Here is a 725-nt window from a genome sequence, read left to right on the forward strand (position 1 = left end):
ACACAAACTGAGCATGACGGGGTCCTCTCAGAGCCACACCACTGACTATGCTTGGTGGAATTTTCAAGGCATGCCAGGTCTCAGGGAAGGCCCTCCATAAGTGCTTGCTGGCTGGCTGACCAGTGCATCACCCCCACGACCTTCTGACCAGTGGTGTTCGTTTTAGCTCCTAGAGAGCTTGTTAAAAAATCACTGGGCTGCATCTACATAGATTCTGATTCAGCAGGTCCAGAGTGGGGCCTAGGCGTCTATAGTTCAAACAAGTTGCCCCAGGGGATGTCGACACCGTACATCCAAGGAATACAATTTAAGTAAGTCTTGAGCTACTGGGCATCAAAATCACTTGAAGGTGCATCTTAAGATGCAGATTCCTGGGCACTACACACCAGACATTCTGATTCCTCAGGCCTAGGTGGGTCCCTGGAATCTGCCATATTAACTAGCTCTCTCCAAGGATCCTCCGGAGACCACCATTAGCATCTGGAACTCAGAGGTGAGTGACCCACATCAGGTCACTCTGCAAGTCAGGGACAACTTCTTCTCCTTGTTGCTTGGGCCACAGACCTCAGAGCATTCTGGACTTCCTCTTCCTTCCTAATTCCACTGCAGTGTGTCAGCAAACCCTGCTGGCTCTTCCTTCAAAACATATTTCAGATTTTCTTCAAAAGTCTCCAGTATGTGGACTTGGGAATGAGACAGTAAATGAAACAAGACTGGTGAAATGC

The sequence above is a fragment of the Oryx dammah genome, unplaced genomic scaffold (assembly GCF_014754425.2).
Source record: "Oryx dammah isolate SB20612 unplaced genomic scaffold, SCBI_Odam_1.1 HiC_scaffold_10, whole genome shotgun sequence".
Classification (NCBI taxonomy): Eukaryota; Metazoa; Chordata; class Mammalia; order Artiodactyla; family Bovidae; genus Oryx; species Oryx dammah.